This window comes from Pseudopipra pipra, chromosome 6, assembly GCF_036250125.1.
Source record: "Pseudopipra pipra isolate bDixPip1 chromosome 6, bDixPip1.hap1, whole genome shotgun sequence".
NCBI classification, from domain to species: domain Eukaryota; kingdom Metazoa; phylum Chordata; class Aves; order Passeriformes; family Pipridae; genus Pseudopipra; species Pseudopipra pipra.
The window spans coordinates 27,420,155-27,446,694 of NC_087554.1; the positions used below are offsets into that span (position 1 = coordinate 27,420,155).

A 26,540-nucleotide genomic window follows, 5' to 3' on the forward strand; every position below is an offset into this window, starting at 1 on the left:
TCTATGGGTTAATTCATAGGTAATTAAGTTATCCTTCTTGTTACTTACATCTTCTCCATGTTGCTTCAGTAGTTTCTTTTAAATTAATCTTGTATTACCACATCTTTAAGAGGTCTGACTGCTCCTGATTGAGCTATGGAAAACTTAAGTACAGCAGTGTGCAGCGAGACTGCTTTCCCATTTGTCTTTGCTGCATCCAGTATTTAGTGACTGGAGAACGTCGCATACCTCACATACCCCACAGGGCAGGCATTGTCTCAGACTGTCCTCCTAGTTTCTGAGATTTATGATTCAGTGCAGGACTGAGGCAGATGCAGAACCTTTGTATTTTTTCAGTCCCTAAAATTATTCCAGTGAATGTGTCAGTCAGTTTTTGAATGCATAAACTTTTATCAACAAGAAAATCCAGGGTTAGTGAAGTCTGTAACTTAATTACGTGTTGTGTCCAGAACAACTTCACTTTATTACCTGCTGCTCGATAGTTTTGTCTGATTACCTTCAGGTCTGGTCTTAGAAGAGAGGTGCACAGTCATTCTTTGTTCATCTTCCACAGGGCACTCCAGATTTTCTATGTCTCTCTTCTCTGCTCTTGATGCCTCTTGTCCTTTTTCTAGGTTGCAGATTCCTTATCTATTCGTGCCTTGTGTGTAAGCAGTTCCAGCTCCTTGATCAACCCTGTCATTTTCCTCTGTATTCTCGTTGAACATAGAAAACGGAGGTACCAAGTAATTATTTCATGCAAGCTTTTTGAAATGGGATAAAGTGTTCATTGTTCTCCATGACCCTTTTGTGTCTGCTGGAAAGCAGCAGAAAGGGCAGGGAAGTGTTTGCACTCACACACCTCATTCTGCTTGTCTTCAGAGTTCCTGTCTAGATGCTTCCTGCTGTCAGTGAAATAATTTTTGCCCTTCAGACAATAAAGCTCTAACTGTATATGGGAACCTGGGAGTTCTTCCAAATTCCCAGGTCTGGCTGTGCCCTCTGGCTATGTCCTGTCCTATATTATGATGACATCCAGCATTCATCAGCCCGACTGCTGTCTCTTATTTCCATGGGAGATAAATATTGGGCGTATAGTCCATACAGGAGCTGTATGGGATATGGCAGCGTGCAGGTAAATGTTTACAGTGATAAACAGTGTGTAAATTGTGTTCAGGTGGTAAAGAGAAGGATTACATTTCTGTGCACAACCTAGGAGGAGACCCTCAACCTTGAGGGCAAAGAAATTTGTGAGAATTCCATTTTTGGCCCGCAACAACAGGATTTCTTAACAAAGAATGCTACAACAGAACTGAGGAGTGAGGAAGCCTGTTGGAAACATGGGCTTGTAGATACAAGATGTCTAATAAATAAACCAATAGCACTGAATAAAAAACTTAGAAAAAGAATAAATGTAGAGTTGGGATTCGATCTGTCAAAAAAACCAGACTTGTAGCCATGTTAATGTCACAACCAAAGTGCCAGAAAGCTGAAAACTGATAATTAGTTAACTTCAGTTGCAATATTCTACAGCAAGTTAAAAAAATCATATTTGCATGAGTGGTATTAGGTATACAATTTTAGCTCTGCTTTGTCTGTGTTTCTTGTGTCTTTTCAATGTAGTAGTCTCAAAAAATTTTAAAGTTTTAAACCTTTGTTATATATCAGTAACATTTAAATCCAGCTGGAAAAAATAAATTAGCATGAGTCGGTTCTTGTGGAGATGGATCTTAAATGTAATAAGTGTAATCCTAAACTCAAGGGATTTCCAGGATTCTGGGGCAGTTTACATCAAGGTCTGGAGCAGGTACAGTTTCTTGTTCAATAATTTTTCAACAGCTATGAAATGTCTGCATGTCGGATTTAATTGTCTTGCTACAAGAGGAAGAAGCATGTAAAAGAAATGGCTTTTACATGTATTTGCTATGAAAAATGTTTATTTGCTGTAACTCTTACTCAAAAAATGTGGTTTATTATATAAATTTAAGATTTATTTACAGCCACATAAAGTCTCCTTAGTTCACAAATGGCTTTCTTGATTTTATTTTAGAGACAATGGATTTTGTTCTTTGTTGCATTTCTGAACTGACAATCCTCTGTTTTTATAGCACAGGTAGAGAACAAACACAGTCAGTGTGAACTTCCTCATGCTTCTTTGTCCACGCATTTCAGCCCTGGTCTAGAAGGTCAATTCTGCAAGTACAAATGGAGCACAGCCTCATCCAGCCACAATCCTGAGATTTTCAGCAAGGGAAGCACATCAGTTTATTAAGGAAGAGCTCTGTTTTTTTCTGTTTATTCCCTCCACTGACAGGCAAGCTTTAGCAGTTTTGATGACAAATGAAGTGCTATTCTTAGCATTCTTCGGCTTTTCTTCACTTCCTAATAAAATTAATTTTCTTCTTCATTAACAGGACTCATAGATATTTTATTTCATATTCCCTAGGCTGGGCAGTCAGCCAAATGCTGGGTTACCCTCTGTCAGGCACACACATACCATACTCATCAGATGCTTTTTGCAGAGGTTGCTCTTTCTTATGCTGCTTTTTCCGTTCCACAGCAGTATGCAAGGCCTGAAGAATCAAATCTTTGTTGTTCTGGACATTGTAGTAACTTAGATTAACAAGTTTGTCAAAATCTTCCTCTGAATAGCTCAGATTGTTTATGTAGTATGGACCACAGGCATTTGTAACATCAACATCACCATCTGCCATCTCTGAGGGACTCCGTTTCACACCTAAGGGACAAAAAATGACTTGGTTAATTTACAAAAAACAGTTAGTGTCTGAGTGTTTCTCAGGCATGCAAAAATAGCGGATTACAACCCAAAATTTTCCCTTCGTAGATGTTTTATTGCTGGGATATTTGGTTGGCAGCAGGGAGTGGAGAAGCTCGTAGTGGTGAGTCAAGCAGGAGTTGTCCTGGGTACTCTTGGAAATGCCAAAACGGGTAGAATAGTTCTTTTGAGCACAGGAGGGTGAGATTCCCTGCCTCCTCCTCTAGCTCTGGAGTGAGCTGTCAGCATAGTTCTCACGTTCCCCTCCTTGCTGACACTTTCCCAGGCCAGTCTCAGCCTTGCTGCAGCCTCCCAGCCACCACAGCACCCTACACTTTTAGCCAAGGTGCAAGTGAATGGCAATTACTCTTTCTTTCTTTCCTCTCCTTCTCCCAAAGCAGACAGCAGCAGCAAGAGCCTCATGACAGCATGTTTTTTTTTTTCCAGATGATGAGCCTGAAATTATGAGGGAGAGGGGAGACAAACTCCCTCACATAGCAGCTCTACAGAGCTAGAAGAGCTCTACAGAGTGCATTATAGAAGAGCAGCTCAGAAGTTAATTCTCACTCTTCTAGTTCTTTCTCCTTTTCTCTTTTCCCTAATTCCCTTTACAAAGGGCAGCTGCAGAAACTAACCTTTCAGTTATCTGATCTGTGGAAAAAGCTGGAGTAGAATGGTGTGCATACCTGCATAAATATCCTTAGTCTATTTGAATCCTGTTCACAACCCCAGTTGTATACATCGAATATGCAATGAACTCAATCCAGAATATTGACAAAGCAAAAGTACCATATGATTTTTTTAAACTTATTTAAAATAAAAGGATAAGGATGGATACAACTGGGCCAATATTTTCTGCATTTGTTTTGATTTTAAATTTATTATACCATATACCAACCTAGAACTTTAGGCTTTCAGGATACTGTGGGGCTTTGAAGTGAACTCACAACTGGAGTTAGGGATTGTAGCATCTGGAGGAGTATCTGAGACTTTTGGTACCAAGAGAGTAGTATGGCACGTGAGGTATGGTACCAGGACTTAGAATTCATCTGTTTTGAAGTGACTGGAAATGTTGCTATTGAAACTCTTTAAATTACGAAGTAAAACTCACTGAAATGAACAGAAACTGTCAGCATGGCTGTGTTGTACTTTCATCACTTCACTATGCCTCACAGCTACATTTTCATCACTTTGCTAGTTCGCACTTTTGTTTTCAAGGTTATCTGCCTAACTGTGAGCCTGGAAATTATTTTAAACAATGAAATCCTTAGACTCCCCAGAGCATTCTTTAACGGGAAAGGATGACAAGTACGAGAGGAAATAACCCTGCTTATTTCTGCCACTGCAGATAAACAGAATATATTTTTGCTCAGTAAACTCTAAACCTACCTATGAAAAGCCAAAAAAAAATCTGAAGAGGGGCATATGGGCCAAAGGCTGATCACAGCTTCTTCTCTACTGTCCAGGACAAATCACGTATTTTAAGTTTCATAATATGATTCAGATCTAAGCAAAGAGAGTCCAAGTCTGTTTTTACAGCATGATCTGAAGAACAGATATTGGCCAGCGAAAAAGAAAAAGAGGGTATCTGCTGCCTCTGTTAATGTGATGGGTAACAATAAACTTACCTGGTGCTTTGTATTCCCTGAAGGTGTCATTTACTAGAGGGAAAAATACCACAATTGGTGTTTCTGGGCTTTCTTGATCACCAACAATGTAGCATTCCTTCAGATGTGGGGTTTCCTGATCATCTGGCACCTTTCTAGGAAATGGAATTCCCTGTTTTGCAAAGTATTTAGAGGCTTCTTTCAGGGACTAGTTGCCACAATAGGAAAACAAAACAAAAGAAAACATCAGAATATACAGGAAGAACTTTGAATTTGACCAAAACCTGATTTCACTAGGAATATTTGTGAGGTAAGGGACAGGTACTGACATATTATGGCACATACCCACTTTAGATGTAGATTGTTTATGGAGCCAAGACCTGGAAGGCCAGAGTCAAGTGAGATGGATCTGGGTCCAAATACCTGTCTTTGAAAATCTACATGCCACATTTGGATATGAAAAAAGCTGTCTTTAGATGATGTTTTATTCCTAAGGAATTTAACATTCCTAAATACAAACTGTTCTTGCATTTATTTGCATATCTGGCCTTCTGCATCAAATCCTTCTATTGTTACAGTTGTATTGTCCTGAGAGCATATTTTCTTATGCACAAGAATATGTATGATTGCATCGAGAAATCCTGGCAATGTTTAAAGGCATTTAGCTTCATTCGTTGTACATCTGACTGCCTTCAAATCAGCTGAAACCATTTACACATAAAAATGGGAAGATTCAGTTTACTAAATTATTACTTCCTGATAACACTTGTACTGTCCAATAAACATATGTAATCTTGGTAAGTTGTTAACTTATTTACACTTCCCAGATACTCTATGAGTAGAGGATCAGCTATTCTGGGAATTCAGTGATGAAACAGAAAAATAATAAAGAAGAATGTACAAGGCTCACCCCTGTCTGAGAGCCTGAACTGTAGTTGAAATGCAAAATGACATCCACTTTCCTTTCTGGTCTCATAAGGGGTGGGTAACTGGTAGCAAAGGCAAATGCAGTATCAATCAGGATGAGGTAATCTGTTGCTGTTGTCAGGTGGTTTGGCTGAGAATCAAGCTCACAGTCTAGAAAAGAAGCATATTTTTTCAAAGGAGGTACCTCAATGCAAAGGAGGTGCTGAAGAAAGTTTATTGTTAACAAAAAGAGAATTTAACTTTTCTTGGGTCTTAGACCTACCTATACAGCTGATGGATGCAGTTCAGTCATTTCTCAGTTCCTCATCTGGCTTCCTCTTTTCACTATTTACTCTGCAATTTCTTTGGCTTTCCTCTGATTAAAAGGGGTTGATTTGGGGCTCTGGGAAACAGCATTAATTCCATCCCCTGCTTTTAGGTGTGACTCTGATCAGGTTGGAGGGGGGGTGGGTTGTGTTTTGGGTTTGGTGTTTTGTTTTGTTTCTTTTTTTTTTAATGCAGAACAAATTAAAATGGCATCTCACTGTCTCAACACACTAAAGACTAAAGACATTTGGTGCCTTGCTTGCTATGAGAACAGGTACAGAGCTACAATGGTACGTGGAAGATCTGGAAGATCTTGATTATGAAAATTCCCAACCTGGATAAGAGGGAATACTGTTACAAAGGTTGTATCTTACTTACAATTAAAAATGTAACAGGAAATAGGGCTCCAACCCACATCCCATGAGTATTGCCAGGCAAGAGACAGCGTTTGATGGCACCAGTGCCACGTCACAAGCATGCAGGCTGGATGGCTGGCACATCAGCAGACATATGCTGAGTGACTGGTAGAGATGTTTCTCATCTATTGGTCATGAAACTTCATGAAATTTTTTAAGAACTTATTTTTGAAGCCTCTCCTGCTACCTAATTTCAGCTTTCAGTGCAAACAGTTTCAAATATTATCGGAACATGGGCACAAACCAAAAAAGCAGTCAGATAGATAATCTTTTAAGCATGGTTTCTTTTTCATAAGGATCGTTTAAACAATAACTCAAAGCAGGGTGCTATTACCATACCTTTCCACTTGGAAAACTCGCTCTCCAGGTAGTTGTTGTTCATCTGGAGGCCCTTCAGGAAGTTATGGATTTCTGATGCTGCTGGACGTAACATTGCAACATCTCGGAAAATGTCTGAAAAGCTGTCAGTGGGACAAACCACTCGAGTATCCAGCTCATTTGGTCTTGTAGGGAATAGGGTTTCATCATCTGCAGAAGAAAGAACAACAGTTCTTGTATGCCGTTTCATTGTTGATGTCAATCTATGCAGTCATGATTTGATTTAATATGTTTGGCAAAACTGTAACTTCTTTCTCTTTTTATTTCCAGGATTTCCAGAAATATCAGTTTTTCAGTAAGCTTTGAAAAATCTCTTTCTTCTTCTCACTTCACAGTGATAAAGACATTATTTGTACTGCAAAAGAATCCACCTCGCCTACTACAAATTTCATTGCTTTTCTCTTTTATGCACTAAATATCTTGCACTTACTTTGTCTTCCTTTGCTACTCCATGTTACAGTTTCTTTCTCAGACACACACATAAAAAGGCACATAAACACAATCTCTCAGCCACATAAACATAATTAATGTTTCTCACAAGCAAATGTAAGCTCCTTGTTTTAAGAACAAGAAACTACACCCTACAAGTGTAAGATAAAATAAATAATCTTTTTTGCTACACTTCTCTTCCTTCTCATCTTTTTTCTCTGTAACATGTCTGTCTTGTGTATTTCTCTTTGAAATCACACTCTGTAGATCTTTCTTAACTTTTTAGCATGTTTTGCAAGTCTAATCCTTATAACTAGTTTGGAGTGACTTCCAGTAGTACTGAAGTTTCTATCAATGCTTTGTAGACTTCGGAGATGCAAAGACGTTTGCTCTTGCTTCTGTGATTCTTCATGCCACACTTCAACTTCTGAGAAAATAACTGTGAGATTGTGGAATGCTACGGGGGGCTTTTATTCTCTTCTACTCTACAGAGATATTTTTCTCTAGTTTTGCACCTGTGCTCAGAAAACATCTCATAAGAGGACCATTCTCTCTTTTATTTTATTTTTTTTTTGTGACATATTCCATGGGTTCTTTTCTACACAACTGAAATGATTGACATACTATAATACATGACATTAATTTCCTCCTGTTTTCCATGTGGATAATTGAAATCTCTGAAAAGGATGTTCTAAAATGGCCTTGAAAAATTCAGTGAGAGAATAGAAGCACAGACAATAAGAAAAAAAATATAAAAAGAGATAAAAAGAAGAGAGGGAAAATAAAATAACATAATCATGTAAGAATAACCCACCTATGTCAATAATTTTGTCTTGGGTCCATTTGTGCCAGAAGTCTTCTGAATGAACAGATATATACCAAGCATCCATAAGGTTCAAGGAAAATACACTGCTCCAGATCCCTGTGGCATAGGATATATTTGACAGAAAATAAACTGATAAAGACCTGAAAGCATTTTCATTCACCTTCAGTATCTTCTGCATTCTCTAGCAAATGTAATTCATTATACTATACTAATTCATTATACTATATTAATGCACAATCTGAAATTGCAACCAGGGAGAGAAAGATACTGAGTTGCTTCCTTACACGTCACCACTAGCTATAGTGAAATCTCCACACAAGCAGAAAGTCTCAACTTCTCAAAAAAACCCCCTGAAACTTCCTTTTTCCTTCATGCAGTTGGTGGAAGTAGGAAGAACAATGAGGCAAGAGATTGCTTTCGCAAAGGGAAGAAAGATTTCCTTATTACTTTCACTTTCTTGTGCAAGAGGGAAAAAAGACAATATTATGAACTATCTGCACTCTGAAATGGAAGTGTTATCCTAAGAATAAATCAGGGTTAGGTGTCACAGGAGCTTTGTAGATAAAAGTGGGTATTTTAGAGACTCAGGTTGCAGAATAAACTGATGATTTAACTTAGTGGCAATGATACACAAGTTTTGTTGCTGACAAAGACATACAAGTATTGCAAAGGCCTCATGTCAGTAAGCATAAGCACATACAAAATCAAGTAAATCTGTTCAGCTGAATAAAATCAGAGAGAAAACAAAAAATCCTTCAGATGGTAACCTGTTATCAGTCCTAATATTTTACCATATACTGCTCCTGGCAGATGAAAAAAATACTAACTGCTTCATTTCAGAAGAAGGGTTTCTGCAGGAGCAGATTATATTATTTTACATTTCCCCAGAACAAAAAAATCACCTTCCAAAAAGCAGATTCTGGATTCTGGGATTTTCTTCATGAGACGACCCATGAAGAACTCACTGCCAAAATCTTCTGCACGAATGAATGCTCCATATTTTGGGAATCCTACCTCATAAGGGGTGAATTCCACCCATTCTAAAAGAAAAAGAACAAGGCAGTCTGATTACAGCATCAGAGGTATAATTATTTGAATAAAGCATATGATATTGGCCAGGTTAAGACAGACTGCTTTCTAAATAACACTTTGCAAGAAGACATTTATTCACTGTACATTTCACGGTGGTAAACGTTAAGAGCCAATTGTCCTCTTACATCTAAATGTCTCTACAAACTTTCTGAAGCTTTCTACAGAAATGCATACAGATAATGTCCTCCATCTTCCAACTTTTGATCCTGAATACAAGATAAACATACTAATGCCTTCAAAAAATTAACTATTAAATTTCTGCTCTGAAATAGATTGGCCTTTTAGTGTATTTGTGCATTGAATTGATTTCTTCACCTAATCCTAAATTGACCCCAATTAGGAACAAATATTAAATGCAATTCTAGAGTATTATTACCTCTAAAATCCTGGTCGCTGATTTTATCCTTCACATTGAGAGAGAGATAGATGGGCAGGGGATTTTGACCCTGATTTAGTGCCTGCTGCTGATCTGTGAGCTTATGGGAGTCCTCCTGTTTTGAATAAGGACAGTAGCTGAGGACAGTTAGATGACACAAAGAACTTCTCACTTCATCTAAGCCTGAGTGGTGACAACACAGTGCATACAAGACTCCAACTGGGATGCTCCCCACCTGTTTAGTTCAAAGTGTCATGACCCTCCCCTGCCCGAGCACTTGAGCACACAAATAGTCCTAAGTTCATATGTTGAAAAAAATATGAGATTTCAATGGTAGGGAGAAAATGTTGTTATTCACATTTTTGTTTCAGAAAAAATGTCTGGAAACATTTGAAAAGCTCTTTCGAACAGAAATATTTAATTTCAAAAGAGTAAAACTTTCCCTGACTGCCCAGAGAAACATTTTTTTCCTCAGACCTGTGACAGAGACAAGGCTCAAACAGAGTTAGTCTTCAATGAGCCTTGACCCTTAGTGTTTCTGCTGCAGAGCATACTCAGGCAGGGTAGAAAGGGCAGGATGGTTTGGGAGTAGAATCAAAGTTTGAAAGGATGCTTTGTTCAGATCCTTCTCAAAGCAGAATTGAAGGTGCTCCTCCTCACCAGAGCAGCCCTTGGAAGTATGGCTGTGTCACCAGGGCCACTAGACTTCCCTTGGGCTGTGTTGGTCAGGGGACAGGGCTGTGGCATTGCAGGGACACTCGCAGCTTCCTGCTGAGGAGACCTCCAGGGAGTCTAGCACTGTGATGTGGATGTGTGCGGGGTTAATCATATTACAAGGGGAATGTTTTTGGGAGGGAAATATTAACGAAGATTAAAATAGAGCTTGAATATTGCCTTTTGGTGGAAGCGTTTACAGGGTAGCATAATGCCATTAATAGCTCAGAGATACTGGGTTTGGGTTTGTGATTTTCATTTGTCATTATATTGTGCAGCTTTTTAAAAAGAACAGCAGGATTTTCATTTAAATTTTTATATGCGAGTTCATAGAACCATAGAATGTTTAGGGTTGGAAGGGATCTTAAAGATCATCTAGTTCCAACCTCCCTGCCATAGGCAGGAACACCTTCCACTAGACCAGGTTGCTCAGAGGGCCACCCAGACTGGTCTTAAACACCTCCAGGGACAGGGAGTCCACAACCTCTCTGGGCAACCTGTTCCAGTGCCTCACTTCCTAATATCTAATCTAAACCTACCCTCCTTCAGCTTAAGGCCATTTCCCCTTGTCCTATCACTACATGCCCTTGTGAAAAGTCCCTCTCCATAATCTATATGAAAAACAAACAAGTCAGAAAAAAAACCCCTTTCTGTAAGGGTGGTCAAACATATGTTGCCCAGAGAAGTTGTGGAGTCTTCACCTGTGGAGATATTCAAAGCCCATGGTTCAGGGTAGCCTGCCCTTCCTGGTCCTGTTTGAACAAGATGATCTCCAGAGATCCCCTTCAATCTCAACTAATTTTTGATTTACTGTCTTCCCTCACTGTTGTATTCACTAAATATTCAAATCTGAAGAGAAAGGTGCTGTTATTGTACCTTGTCATGGAACATGGCTTCAATGATGAGTCCCCATAGATCTGTGAAACATAACTGGTGTCCTTCCTGTTTCCTCTGGCACAACTCCTTCAAATAGTATTTCAAACGATCAGTTGCAAAACAAGTAAGAAACTTATTTTTGAGCACATGCTTTCGGGCATCATTGACTGTTTCCTTAAGATCCTTTTGGGACCAGTTAGGATCTTCATACAAGTTTGACATGGTCCTGAAAAAGAAAACAAAACAAAACAAAAAACCACAAGGAAAGTGTGAGTTACTGTGAGTTATGAAGCAGAGCTTTGTGAAGTTATGGAGGCTTGTGTATTATGTCTTAATTCACATGGAAAAACACTGTGTATGTGGTACCATCCACGTATTTAATTAATTCCAAATGTGGGAAAATATTCACTGGAAGAAACAAAAAAATGCCACAGCAGAAAAAGAAAGCCCTTTCTTGATAGTAAAGATCATACAACTCTTCAGATCACTTCTTGATGTCATATATAGAAAATTCCTGTGACAACTTTGCATATCTTGGTCTTACCATGTTGTGCCGGATAAACCAGTGATGTATGAGACACAGTCCAAGACACTCATTTCCTGTACACTGAGAAGGTGAGCATACATGGCTGTCAGAGCTCTGGTTCCACCACCTGTTGTCATGATTGCCACCACAGGTACCTATTCAATCCCAAAATACATGCATTTAGTGACACGATCTAAGAAGGAAGAGAGACATCTTTGGTTAGAAAGTTACAGCACTGATAAAGTAGTAAAGATTCTGCATGCCAGCAGCCCAAGGTGAAGAAAAACCTGAATTAATAATGGGGCATATAAGGAGTAAGAAATACTTCATATTTCCTCTGGCATGCAGCTGTGCATTAGAACATGAAATCCATCTTCTCAAACATTGCATTTTCAGTGCTCTATTGCAAAATTATTAACACAGGCTGGCCAAAAAAACTAGAGGAAATGGTACCTCCTACCGTCTGAGTCAGACTTTTATCGGATGCAATAGACCAGAAAATATCGGTGGTATCTCACAGTTTCCATGAGAGCAGTAATAACCTCTCTTTTCCTGAAGTTTGCTAAGGTCAGTTTCTACTATTGCATAGTTATTTCATAGGCCATACTAGAGGTGTCATGACTGATGGATTTAAGAGCACAGAGCAGTTCAGAACACCTGAGATCAGAGACTGGTGATGCCATCTCCTTTTACAATTACTGTAGGGAAAGAGAAGCAACATTCACTCCACCTGCCACATGTGTACATACAATACTAGATATGCAAGTGAGCTGCAATTACTTCTTTCTGTGATCATACGGAAACCCAGGGACTAATAGTCTTAGAAAAAGAATTAATTTGTGAATATAAATTGGCTGCATTAACAGTAAAGTCAGCTACCATGCACTGGGGTGAATTAGTCTCATGTACGAATCATCAGGAGAATCTAGAGAGATTGTTCTGCAGGGAAGTATGGGTGCCTCTACATCTGAGGGGAAGGAAATGGTCCATAGCTTAGTGCTGGAATTTCAAAGCAAGGTCTTGTGTCTGAAAGGTCCAGCTGTGTAAAAAGAGCTAAACCCAGTTTAGGTCAAAATGAGGAAAATTTGTCATCTCTGCATTTGAGTTCAGGCTTCTGAACTGTATGCCCAGTCATGGGCATACAACTAAAAAAGAGAAACCTGATTTCCTCTCGCCTTGGAACCTCTGTTATTAATCCCCTTTGTCAAGCAAGCAGAGGCTACAGCAGGTGATGAAGTTAAACTGGCAGCATGCTGGGCTTACACAACAGGAATGTAAATGCTGGCACAAAAGATAAACAAAATGAAGTCCAGTTTTAACTGTGAGGGAATGAAGTGCTGAATCAACAGTTTAGATCTGGCTGAGATGCTTATGGGGCCTAAAAGAAGCTTTGGCTTAGGTTCTGAGAGCACTTCGCCCTTCTCAGCATTATGGTGCAGACTGCTAGTGAACACAAGGCTAGATTCTGTAGCAACAGGGCTACAAGGTTTTTATTATTGTTTCCTGTGAGTACTCATTTCTTCCCTAGAATAAAGAAATCAGCCACAGAAAAAAGAAGTCAGCCATAGCTTGTACATGAAACTGTACACTGTGTCCAGGAAAATGTAAACATCAATGATATGTTTTGACACACATCTGCAGAGAAAGCAGAGAATAACTATGTCTCAGGCACCTCATCATCCTGCAAGTTCTCTTCCAGCTGGAGAATGTCCTTCAAAGCAGCTGCAACCACCTTCTTCCTCTTGCGAATGAAATCCCGTTCCTGGGCACACAGGTCAAACCCCAGGCGTACATCTAGGTCTTCCTGACTGGAACAAGTATCAAGTGTCTTACATGACATTTGTATTTTATATCAGCATTTTAATTTCTTCTACTTCATAAATAGACATGCCTTCATTACCAGGTCTATATAAAGCAAAGCAGAAAGATATTAAATGTTCTAGTTTGTTCTTGGAAAAAAATAGTCCATCTTTCTTTGAATTGAGGGGTTTTCTTTTTTTTTTCTCCCCGCCAAAGGTACCTGAAATTAAATATAGTTACATATAACATAATTGTTCCTTTTCAAACATGAATTCAGAAGCCTGCAGAGGGCAGTGTTTTAAAGGTGGCTTTAAAAAGTTGTGCAAACTTCCACTGATACCTGTGAAATGTGTACTGAAGTTGTAGATTTACACAATCAGATGGGTTTGCTATATTTATAAGCACTACTTTTGTAGTTTGGAAGCTTCTATGAAAATTCTTCTTAAGTGTGGTAAGGAAGTTTTTAAATTACTGCTGTAAATGGTATGTATATCTCATAGCATATTTACTGAAAATAAACAGCATGATGGAAGACATACCTGCTTTTTTGGAAGTTCTCTTCCATTACAATGTGGTACACAATGCAACATATTCATCTTATAAATTTTACTAAGGCCTTAACCATATTCCAAAATACACAATGTGTTTCCTTGGTTTAGAAATAAGCATCACTTGATTGAATTTATTTGCATTTATCTCTTTGAGTACACATTGAAAAAAAAATAAATGGAGGTACATTGATTATTTCAATTTTTTTCATATCGTAGAGCACTCTGATTTTGGTCCTTTAGTGAAAGAAAACAGTTAAAAAAACCCCTTGGGAAACAGAAATGTTTCTTTCAATTAGTTTTGAAATGATGCTTTTATTGAAAATCTGAATTTGGCAATAAATTTAGAGGTATCAGAGTGGCCTATACCGTGTAATATTGATTGCAGAACAATATGAATAGAAAATTGATGTCTTCTTTATAGAACCTTTTCTTGACTCACTGTCCCATTACATAAATTCACAACTGTTGAAAATTTTTGTGTTGTGTACTGAGTTAATTTTATTTTATAGTCTGAAATGAGGATAAACCATCATTCAGGACACAAAGTCAGTAACAAAGGAATTGGAACTTGATTGACAGCTACCTGAATACAAAGAACCAAGGAGATGTCTTACCATTTTTTCACCTTAAAGCGCAAATCAACTTTTCTGTGCTGAAAATTAAAAAGATAAAATTATGAATATTGATATTTTGTTTAAAACAGTCCTTTTCCCCCATGCAGATTGAGACATAGATCTTTTGGGTCATCATTACATCTACGAAGCTCTGAATCTCAGTCAACTGAAATTGGGAAGATAGGCTCTCCTCTCAAGGTTTCACTAGTACCCAGAACGTGCACAGATTTAACACATTAAGGCTTTAGTACTATCATCTGTAGTCCACATCTTCTCTCTGTTATGAAACTCGGGTGTAGCTTGTGCTGGTACTAGTTTGCTACACAAATAAGTAACAGAAGAGCTGCAGTGCTACACCTCACCTCCCTGGAAGAGTCCACCACTAAACTTTGAAACCTTAGAAACTAAGTCCTCTCACATAACAATGTCAGATACAAGGGGAAGACAAAAAGTCTGAACACCCCAGACTTGTGGCATGGGTTGCCTCTTGTAGCAGTGTACCCGGCTGCAGTCTCACCCCTCTTCCCAGTGGCTCCCAGTGAATTTCAGCCTGGTTAAGTACATGGAGAATAGAAGGAGCATGAGAAAAAGCCTAGACATTTCCCTTCTCCCCCTTCTCCCCGGATTCCCCATTTTATTTTGCTCCGAATAATTCACTTCGTTATGCATCGCCCTAGATTGAAGGGGGATTAGAAAGCAACCATCTCTGTAAAGAGAGAAGTGGTCTTTGGTTTCTGCTTCTTGATAATCACAATTTTAAAAAGCTTATAAAGGATTCCCCATGGCCAGTAGACACTTACCTCACCAACTACTTCCTGCTCTGAGGGGAGTGACTTCAAAGGGATTGTCAGGGGGATGCTTCTCCTCCTTGCTCCACATGACACACAAGCACACTGAAAAGTAGCATGGAGTGCTTTTTGGTTAAAACAGAGATGTTCTTCTCTTGCTGCCTACTCACATGTAAATGTCAGGTCATAGGACTGTCTGTGTTCTCTACCATGTTCTGGGGTAACGTACAAAGGTGGGAAGCTTCCTCTTCTTTGTGAGTGTAACATCCAGGGAGGGTTGCTTGTATCTGGCATAGTGGAAGAAAGTGGGATCTGGGAGAGGGGAGCGGGAGTCACAGCCCACTGAAACTGTCTGGCTTTCTTCAAAGGATCCTCTCACTGTAAACGTTAGCTCATTCTCTAAAACAATGAGATAAAATGCACACACAAAATTACTTATAATTGCAAAAAAAGGAGCGGGGGGGAAAAAAAGAAGCAAAAGGTAGCTTTGAACAAATTCCTTCTCTTGTTTTATATTTGGAAAGCTGTCTTCTGAAAGTGATCCAAACCCCAAATATCTCTTTGTAATGTGCTGAGCAAGAAGTCAGATTAGAGTGTGATGTGAATGGCACTGAATTTAAGACTGATGCATTTCTGTTGCAATTGCATCATGACACGATGAATACAAACAGGTACTTTGCGTTGTAAATTACCCTCATCTCAATGAGCAAAAGAAGCTCTCAGTCCCCTAAAATAAGATATTACTCTGCAGCAGACGACCCTATTTATATGAAGAAACTAGCTAATCCTGCCAGTGTGCGTTACGCATGCTCTGAGATTGCCTACCAGATCCAGCCTCTCAGGGGATGTGGGCAGAGGAACTTCTAGATTCTGGATCTTGATCAGGGTCAGGCAGGAGCCAGCTGCTGAGTGGCTAACCCCTGCAAAAAATGAGGTGTTGCTATGCATATGCAGAAGGTGAACTGACAGAAATGCTGAGGAAAGTTAAGGTTATGGACTACTGTGCCTGAGGAATTAGGCTTCTTCAGGGTTTAACAGCACTATAGCAGAGGTTTCCAGAATCTCAGTTCGGGATCTAGATACCTTCTGTACAAGCATCTGATGTTTTTTCTGTACTCTGGCACAAGGCTCCCCATGAAGTTGGAACCCTGAGCCTACACCTGCTGCAGGACTGGTAGCATTATCCACTGAAGAATTTTTACAAATCATCTTTGATATGATCAATTAAAACCTTATTATTTTGATGATTCAATTTCTAGGCCTTTTTAGAGAGGGTAGAATCAGTAATATTCATTTAAACAATTAATAAGCTTACCTGAAAAATGCTTCTTTTGCATTCTGCTGTCCAAGTGAACTTCCAAGCAGGCTTCCTCGCGACACTACAGTAGGCATGATGGGGACAGAGAATTAGAGAACTCATCCAGCCACCTCACCACCCATGCTGGCAGATGTTGGCAGGGGCATTGCTTGAATGTGGGGGCCAGCTGTGTTGGAGGCTTTTGCCATATCCAGTGAAAGTGAGAATTCCCTTCATTGTCACATAGGAAGATGGTGCTCTGCTAAACGCATTGCAATTTTCAGTGGATGCGAACAAAACAGGGGGAAATCATAACAGTCAGAAAGCTTCTCTAAGATCATGCTGGCCTCCTTAAAGCTTCTAAGAGAAAGTATCACTAAAGAATGAAGAGTGGGGACATTTCCGTCACTGATGTTATGGTCAGCTAGGGTAAGGAATGATGTGGGAAAGAACACAAAAGAACAAAACAAATATTTTACCACTATTGCTCCATTTGTGATGATGGTTTCAGGAGGATCCAGGCTAGAAAACAAGAATAAATAATATGTATTTTACAAACAATATATTCTGGATGTTGTCCTGAACAGGACACACTATTCTTTCTTAATTTTTTTATTACAATTATTTTATTTGCTCCTTCTTATTGTCTCCAGAAGTATGCTCCCTTTATGCTATATGCCACATAATAACCCAGCGGAAATGATTAAATTCCAAAAGGTATCTGGAATGTGCTTGTAATAGCCTTAGTAGCACAAGTATGTCACAAGATGGGTAGCAACCTTCTCCTCAGTCATGACTTTCCCAGAGAATGCTGTCCAGTAAATCTATAGACTTACTGCAGAGGGATTTAGCATCCAACTCTGAACTATGTAAGTAGTACATAAATCTTACTAAAAAGTCACAGAATTAAAAATTTGGAACTCTCCTCCACATCATGGCATTTTCCTTTCGTGGGATGATTTGTTAATGCACACATCAACTTTGGAAAAAGATTGAATTTGGCTATTGACATGATACTGGTCTACAGAAGGTTTCCCTGCACTAATGCACCACTCCAAGCTGTAATTCTGATTATTGGGGTTTTACTCACATGCTCTCCAGTACAAACTCAACTTCCAACTCCTCCTTCCTCTGAAAATAAAAAAAGAAGTAATCTCCATTAGCATGTGCAGAGGTTTTCAAAGCGACCTTCATTTTTGCAAGCACAGTTTCCTTTATGTTTTCATAAGTAACAATATTCTGTTTCATGCTTGCTATTGTCAGCATTAAAAGACAGAGAAAGCTTTTTCTTCACCAAGGATAAGATTTCAATTGTACTAGCAGACTATAGCGTGTTTGGTGCTTAAAAGTCTCCCTACTAAACCTTTATCTTTGCCAGCTTCCATGTGCTGAACATGGTATGATAAGACTTGATGTTTAGTAAAATATTGTGGAAATAGGCTGTTTTCCTGTCCTTGTTTCTTTTTTCTTTTCATAGTCTTTGTGAGGATTACATAAATTGTCATTTTCTATCAGATTATTAAAAGTGCAAAGCTTCCCTAAAATTGCATCTACACTGGGGCTTGGGATTTTGGCCATGACATGCCAGAGGAAAGCAAGAGGAATTTGAGAAGGCTATCTATTTTTGTCACTGGCATGCAATTTCCAGGATTTTAATAAATTTTGCTACATTTTTACTACCGAGTTGGTCCTGGTGGTAAAAGACAGAAGAGACAGCATGCCTTTTTAATCAGAGGGGAGAGAATGGACATTAAGATGTACTAAATGTCTGACTGAGCTCTTACCTGTGGATTTAGAGGGAATGTTATAAACACTCTTTCCCCAAGGGGGATTTTAGCTACATCAAAAAGCACAATTGCATGGTCATCATCATGAATAATGTCATCATCAGAAACAGTAATTTCCAGAATATTCTGGGAAAAGAAATTAAAAATAACCAATTCATTAGCATGTACTCAAGAAGTATAATATTCTGCAGCTCTTGCAGGTTTAGCATCTGTTTTACAGAGAGGAAACAGAAAAATTTTGATGAAAAAATGTCACAAGGAAGAGTAAGAAAGTGAGTCTTATCTACTTTATAAGAAACAGCTCTTAGTCTCATCAGTTAAGGCTGAACTGAGATATCTTTCTGGTCACCTTTTATGCTTTTAAATAGCTCTCATGAAAAGCGCAATCTTTTAGGGAGGAATATGGATTGCCATATTCCTATATTGTTTCCTATCAACAGAGGTAATAAAGGACACTTCATATCAATAGTCACCTTTCCGGATCCTTGGACATTCATTCTGCTTTCAGCCACCTGTTCACAGCCATTTGAGTGTAGTGTAATCATCAGCAGCAAACTGAGTAAATATCTTCATCTCACTAGAATTTGGCAGCTTCCTGGCATTGATATGCCATTTCATGTCCTCTCAGGAAAAGATGTGTTTTTCTGTTATAGTGTAATTTTATATTTTCATTTCACAGTGTCTCTCTGTTGTAACTGTCATTGGTCCTGTTAGCCTTCCCCAAGGAGGTCATACTCACATTATCCATGTATAAATAATAACTATCTGTTGGGAGTAAAGTGGATTACAGCAAAAGCCAGAACTGTTTTGCTCCAGCTTGCATGGGGAATTTTAAGTAAACTCAGAAAGGCATTAGAAGACATGACCTCCTGTTTTGCTCTAAACTGAAAGATGTTACATAGAGACAAAGTGAAGAAGAGAGGTTTTAGTTTGTGTACCTTGACTTGTCTCTGTATCCGGAAGTAGAAACTTTCATTCCACACGGGGTTTCTGCAGTTTTTGATGGTTTTGGTGTGGAGTTTTTCATCTGAAGCAGTTGGCAACCAGAGGCTCACATAGCAATCAGATTGGCTTACTGTAGAAACATAGGCACAAAATATCTGTCAGAGGAATCACAACACGAGCAGTGGAAACATTTAAATGCTCCATAGCTTGAACATGGGTGAGAAATGGCCAGTTCTTTCTGATATACATAGGCCAAACCAGAAAGATAGAAATCACATAGCTGGATAAAATTAATTTGCTCATCACAACACTATTTTTAATAAGCAGTGTATTCAAATAACTATGCATAATCTCACACATTAAAATTAAAAATACAGTCCTAGCTAGTGGATAGTATGGATAGCCAGGAGTTTCGTATTGCTCCTGATCAACAAAATTAGGTAGGAGAAATCACGACAGAGGCAGCACAATATGAGCTTCAGACCCTGAGAGGGATTGTGCATAAGTTGTATCTGAGGCAACTTAACTTTGTGAGAAATCTTAAAAGAATCAGGTTTCAGTCTGATTCAGATAGTAAGTATATGGTATACCTGGTTATTAACTCTTCATGATGGAAAATTAATTATTCAAGTCACCTTGATCATTGTCTCCTTAGGTGGGGTGGGAAGGGAGAGGCCTACCAGCACAGTTGCTGCTTCAGGAGGTTAGTAGTGAGCTGGAGCCCTTTCCTGGCATTTGTTGATGCTTCAGAGACCTGGAAGCTATTTCCTGCTTCACATCTCTCCTCAGGAAAAATGAAGCGGCAGAAAGGATTTGGATCTTGCGGATGAAGGGAGTGAGCCTGCACTTGCTGTAAGGTACCACCTGCCATAGATCCTGAACCGAGTGAACACCAAACAGATTCTCAGACATCGGACAGGAACTGTTCCGGAAGCAACTGGAACAGATCCATTCTGTTGTGTAAACACAGACTTTCATGAGAAAAGAGGAGAAGTCTAGTCCCATGTCAGTCAGCAGAGATAACTACCTCATGAGTGGAGAGATGAACGCTTACTGTGTATAAGCATGGCTCAGGTCTTGCGGCAGCTCCTCAAGGTTAAAAGAGAGTTTGTCCTGGTGTCTTTGTTCAGGATATTAGATGTATTGCTTTGGGATATTTTGTCTAAAAATAACATGTTGCCTGAAGTCCACAGACCCTGTGATTGGGACATCTCCAGAGGAGGATGACTATTAGGCAGGAAGATTCCCATGTAACAATTCATGCTGAATCTGAAGGAATTTCTTGACACTGCCATGAGTTTTCTCTCAATAAGGTAGTAGATTGCCTTTCAGATTTTGAAATTATTTTCACTGACAACATTTCAGGCTCTTAGATTTTTACATAATGGAAGTGACAGAATAATACATGGACTTTAATATAATATTATTACTTATTTATTATTTATTATATTTAGTATAATATTGTTTAGTATAATATATATATTCAATTTAATATGAGCAGGAGGGCTCTGATTACTGATCTATCTCATAACTGAACCATCTCTCATCACTGTGCTGTCTGACAGCTTGCTGAGCTGTGATGTGCTCGTCCTGATAAGTGGTATCACTGCCTCTGATCTACAGAGTTTCTCAAGAGCTTATAGGAAGCCAGTACAATAGCCAAGAACTAAATGTAGCCTCAGGGCAGCTGGACCATCCGTCCTGCCATTAATGAGAGCACTTACCACTGCCAGTCTCAAGTGTTCCAAAACCAATCCCAAAATCACTAAAGAGGCTGAAATGGGACATCCTACAGAAATTGACATTTCTGAACTGATCTGAGACATAATTTCTCTCATTTTTAGTTTCTAGCCATCATAAGGTGCAGGAAGGGCTCATTTCTATATTTTTGTTGTAGTTGCAAAGGCCAATTATTTTCTTTTCCTTTCTTTTTCTTAATGAAAGCCAAAATGCTTTAGCCTGATATTAAATTCCGACTTTCCACCACACAGTGTATAAAACAAGATTCGTGATAGAACTGAGAAAGACGGCAGTACTAAAACTCTGAGCCAAGCATGAATGGACAGCCACAGCACTTATGAATGTCTTTTGTTACTGTTTTATCTGGAATTTACTGATATTCTGGAGTGTTTTCTTTGACAATATGTTTTTGTGAGGCTACTTTCTACAATTATTTTTCCATATGTGTGTTGATTTCATAAATATTTATGTAAAATAAGCTATTGACAATTAAAGAATCACAGAATCAGAGATTATGCTGAGTTGGAAGGAATCCAGAAGGATCATTGAATCCAACTCTTAGCCCTGCACAGGACCATCCCCAAGAATCACAGCATATGCCCAAGAGTATCATCCAAACACTTCTTGAACTCTGTCAGCCTTGGTGCTGTGACCAGTTCCCTGGGGAGCCTGTTCCAGTGACCAATCACCTCTGAGTGAAGATTGTCTTTCTAATATTCAACCTAAACCTCCCCTGACATAACTTCAGGCCATTCCCTTGGGTCCTGTCACTGGTCACCACAGAGAAGAGATCAGTGCCTGCCCTTCCTCTTCCCCTCACAAGGAGTTGTAGACTGCAATGAAGTCTCCCCTCAGTCTCCTCCAGGATGAACAGATCAAATGACCTCAGCCACTCCTCATACAGCCTCTCCCCAAGGCCCTTGACCTTCTTCATTGTTCTTCTTTGGACACTCTCTAATAGCTTAATACTTTTCTTGTATTGTGGTGCCCAAAACTGCACACAATATTCAAGGTGAGGCTGCACCAGTGCAGAGCAGAGCAGGACAATCACCTCCCTCGACTATCTGGCGATGCTTTGCCTGATGCCCCCCAGGACAGGGTTGGCCCTCCTGGCTGCCAGGGCACTGGTGACTCTCATTCAACTTGCCATCAACCAGGACCCCCAGGTCCCTTTCTGCAGCACTGCTTTCCAACATCTCATTCCCCAGTCTGTACAAACATCTGGGGTTGCCCCACCCCAGGTGCAGAATCTGACACTTCCACTTGTTGAAATTCATATGGTTGGTGATTGCCCAGCCCTCTAATTTGTTGAGGTCTCTCTGCAAGGCCTTCCTGCCTTTGAGGGATTCAACAGCTCCTCCCAATTTTTTGTCATATACAAACTTGCTTAGTATCTCTTCCAGTCCTGCATCCAAGTCATTTACGAAGATGTTGAAGAGCACAGAGCCCAGGATGGAGCCCTGTGGAACCCCAGTAGTGACAGGGCACCAGTCTGATGTCACCCCATTCACTATTACCCCCTGTGCTAAACTGTGAGGCAAACAGTGGGAGAAATCAAATAACAGGACAGCTGAATGCCTGCTGAATACTATGAAAACTATGATACCCTCATTATATGGGAACCCTTGAAATGGCTAACCAGCTTATATTGCTCCCTCTTATCCCTGAAAAAAGTGTACAAGAGAGCTACCAACAATGTTCCAGTTTATTCATTGCTACATGGGAGCTAATAAAAAAAATTCATATTTGCATTTTCTTCATACTCTAGTTGTAATTCAGTTGCTGGGCTTCATTAACAGTTCCATGCCAGGCCAGGCCCTTACTTCAGTGCACGTGTTGCAGCTTCATTCCCTGATGACATAATATTACCCCATGTGCATGCTGAGACTTCTCAACTCACAGTCTCTTTGAAAGTCACCACTAAGTGACCCTGATATCCTTTCACAATTTTTAACTTCTGATTCAATTTGTATGTTGGTGGGACTGTTTCTCATCTCTGTCTTCAAGTTAAAGATGGGTTAAAAATACAAGGCCGAAACAAGAAGTTCAGAACTACAGCCAGCTGCTTGCTACCCTGTGAGAGTACAACCTTGCAAGCTGTACCTGAAATGAACCATCACATGCTAAAATCATTCATCTCCATCACAAGTAAGAAGGAAATTACAGCACTGAAAACCAAAGCATATAAGAAAAACTAGTCTTATAAGAACAATGAACGTAAACTGTAAAGGCCCATCTGTCCTGTTACTGCATTTCATAACATCAAAACAAAGAAATAATTTTCTCCTAGTGAAATCCTCTCCACCTGCACAGACAGGTTCCCCTTGAATTCTAGTTTACTGCAGTTCACCTAAAAGGAGGAGGAGAGCCACTCCCATTTCTCAATCGTTGGACATGGTCTCTGGGAACATTTTTCCTCTCCAGCATAACATGATATAAACAAGATTAAGAAGTTACCTCCTACTGCTTGTCTGTCTGAGACAAGATTTAAACTGAACTCAGTCCTCTAAAAGTATCCAGGTGCAACACTCATCTGAAAGCACAATATTACTCTCTGTAACTTTCTTGTGGAAATAATGAAAGCTTGTAGATCTACCATGCTTAATCAGTGATGTCCTTTACCAGGGATGAACGGAGTCCCCATATGAATCCTCCACCCTGTCCAGCCATTTAAGTCCACTGGCAAAGTAGGATTTTCTCCCTGGAGTGGATTCAGTGGGTGCAGTAGCTGTTGCAGTCCCAGCACAGACCTTTCGCACCCTGGGTCACCTCTCCGTCCTGCACCACTGTGCTCCCACCAGCATCACTTGCATTTTTGCAACAGGGCCATTAGTATAACTTGCACTAGCTGTACTCTACCTAATTTGCTTGTGCTTTTTTTCTGTAGCAATAATAACCCCTAATATCTCTGGAGAACCACTCTGATTTGCAAAGACTCCAAGTGTATCACCCCAGAACTGAGTCATTTCTTCTGAAAGGATAAAATAAGAGCTTCCACAAAATAATTTCATAAGCTGTTAGAGGACAAAGTCTCTGAGCTCCTCCTTTACAAATATGTAAGGTCTCTCTTCATCTAAAGATGAAAAACAAAACGAAGATCTGAAAAGAAAAACGAAGGTCTGAAAATGAGACGAAGGTCTGAAAACAAAAGGAAGAGTAGAGGGAGAGGAATTATTGTTCTTATCTCCCAGTTAAGACCAGCAGGTTTCTTTCCACAGCTGACACAGCTTCCACATACTCCTGATTTCTACAGTTACAAAATATACTCGATACGCACAGTCATATTTCAGTCCAAGACTGTAAGTTTCCTACTTCGACTCTTGACTGCTGCTTCACAGGGATGCCTCTACCCACAGCCTCTTGATCTGGCAAGACAAATCCTTTCAGAGAAGTTATCATCTTCCAGAAAAAAAGCACCTGTCAGCCTGAAACTCGCTCCAAGTAATTTCTTATTGGACATACGTCTCAAATTCACCTCTGTAGTCCAGGCAGAGTATTGCTAACACTCAGCACCACCAAGGCCAAATATGTCAAACCAGACCTGACATCACCACTCTTCACCCTATCTGTGTTAATGAACCTGAACATGCTCTCCAGCAACAAAGGTCAGCTCTTGGAATTTGGAATCAGCTAGTACCCATGTAGGCTGCCAGAGTTTCAGAGAGCAGTATTGTCACAGAGACCTCTTTACTCAGGTTTTCGGAGTTACCTGAGATCCAGTGCAGTCCTACAGAGTTTTGCTCTTCCACAAGGTAGTAAGTAGTGGTGGAGAGACCACACCACTACAGGTCTATCACCTGTGTTGTCTGAGGACCTGGGAGAGGCTTCCTTCCGCTTGCAGCATCTCAGGGCAAATCTCCTCTCTTGGTGCTTGGGCTTCAGGCATGCCAGATGAGGCTGATCCCCTCACTGATGGTCTGTTTTGTCCATGGGAGCAGGGTAAGGTGTCAGCTTCAGCTGTGGGATTTAGGGGCTGTCACAAAACAAGTAAACACTAATGATGGTGAAGGTGGGCCTGGCTCAGTGCAGCTCTGTGTGGTCACCCAATAACTCATTTGTTTAAGGAGCGCAGCTGGAAGGTATTGGAGAGCCTATGTGACCATGGTCCTCCTCTCCTATCACCTGGCTCCTTTCTCATTCTTTTGGGAAGCAGAGTCACTGGAAGGGGTGTTAGCAGCAAGGAAAGGAGCTAATAATAATTTCCCCTGCCACCTCATCCTTGCCAGATATTCCTCCCACACATGGCAAATTCTGTAGAAGAAGTGATGCTATTAATAGAGTTAGGAAACATGAGCTTTTGTAAAGGCCCTTGGCACTGATCTCCAGCTGAGAAGGAGCAAATGACCTAAAAAGTAATTCTTTTACCCAAGGCTGTCTGCAGCTCCAGTCTGAGGAGGGGAATACCACCACAAAGCAGATACCAGACTATAAGAGACCCATAAACTTCAATGAAATTGCTTTCTTTCTAGTACGCCCAATACCTCTACAGCCTAACTGCATGCATCATCGGAGCCTGGTGATGACACCCAGCGCCTGCAGGGCAGCAGGATGAGTGTTAGTGATCTTATCTGGGCACCCTCCTTTCTAGAGCCCACAGTGAGGACAGGGAGTGCCAGAAATATTTGAGTCTGACCCATAACTACTACTTGGCATAAAGGTTATTTAGGAGTACAGTGGAAAATAATTAGCTCAGGTCTGCCAAGAGCATTTGCATGATAAGACAACACAATAACCAGTTATATGAAGTATTTACAGAACAAATGTTGGAGTGGAACATCACCTAAGTATAGAGGAGACTGCAAAAGTGGTGGAGCAACAGCAAGTATATGAAAAAGGTTAATTGATCCATTGAGGAGTGGGCTGCTTTCTTTTTGGTTTGATTTTTTTTCTTTGTGTGCCGAACCCACAAGCAAGTGCTGTCTACAGGCAAAGGTGTAACATCAGATTTCAGGATAAGCTGGGATTTCATCCCAGGCTTGTGAAACACACATCCCATGGATCTTGAGGTGTGAGTTTAAAAAACAGCCAAGATTAAGTTGGGTGCACAAGACAGTGAGGACTGTCAGTGGAAATATATAGAAGTGGCATTCCCTGAAGCCAAGATTTGGCAAGTAAGTCAGGGAAAAACTCTGTGACCAAAGGACCTAGTGTGGCAGTAGTTGCAACAAACTGACAGAAAAACTTGGAACGGAGCATTTTTTAGCCAAAATGAAGTGAACAGAAACTCTAGCAAGCAGATAATTGCATGTGCCAAAAAAGATGGGAAGTCAGCATGCAGACAGAAAAAGCAAGTCAAAGAATCTGTTACACTTGGTTGGAAAGGTGGCTTGTCCCTGGATTTGATAAAGGAAAGATGGAAATATAGGGAAATCTGAAATTAAAAAAATTGTCAGTCTTCCACAGATATTTCACAGTCAGATAGCACCTGTATCAGCTGCTTATTATTAGTTTTCCAGAAGAAAGATCATATTGCTGAGAAAAGGCTAGGTAAACACAATTTTGTAATTCTTGTTAGCACACAATAGCATGTGTAGCTATATTAGTTTTGTGATACTTCAAATGCATACAGATGTTAAATACAAAACATTAAGCTAAAAGGACATTAGTACCAGTGCAAAATCAGTCACTTAAAAGGTACAATAAATCTTTTTGACATTATACTGAAGTATTTAAATCACATAATATCACATTATTTTTCCTTTGAGGCTCCAGCTTCTTTGAAAGCATGGGCAGGTTGCTGCTCAGCCAACAAAGAGCTATCTAATATTTGTTTATCTTCCTTGTTCAATA

General features: G+C 39.8%; 1 pseudogene; it reads right to left on the reverse strand.

Annotated features, from left to right (window-relative positions):
* Positions 1-1,934: 1,934 nt before the first annotated feature.
* LOC135416730 (cytosolic phospholipase A2 epsilon-like) overlaps positions 1,935-26,540 on the reverse strand; it is a 36,623-nt pseudogene continuing 12,017 nt past the window's right edge.